This window comes from Penaeus monodon, chromosome 30 (genome assembly GCF_015228065.2).
Source record: "Penaeus monodon isolate SGIC_2016 chromosome 30, NSTDA_Pmon_1, whole genome shotgun sequence".
Lineage (NCBI taxonomy): Eukaryota > Metazoa > Arthropoda > Malacostraca > Decapoda > Penaeidae > Penaeus > Penaeus monodon.
The window spans coordinates 29487282-29487504 of record NC_051415.1 but is presented as its reverse complement, the minus strand read 5'-3'; the positions used below and the strand labels follow the sequence as shown (position 1 = coordinate 29487504).

The 223-nt window shown below is 63.7% G+C and overlaps 1 long non-coding RNA gene across 2 annotated transcripts in view; it reads right to left on the bottom strand.

Moving 5' to 3' along the window:
- The window catches only part of LOC119592687, a 60511-nt gene that overhangs the window by 45108 nt on the left and 15180 nt on the right, over window positions 1–223 (bottom strand). The window lies entirely within an intron of this gene.

Sequence of the window (223 nt, the reverse complement as noted above, 5' to 3'; positions counted from 1 at the left end):
CTGAAGTGCTCACCACTGCTACAAAAACCCACATCACACGCGCCGCTCCAGGTGCACGTACTAGCCAGGTTGTGCCCGCCCGCGAGCAGCTCCGTCAGCACACCACGTGAGGAGACGGGACGCGGGTCTTCCTCCTAGGGGAGAGAAGAGCGCCAGCGGCATCTGCGCCAGCTACGCCGCCGTCGACGGGGCCGTGCCACGCAAACGATAACATGTACATACC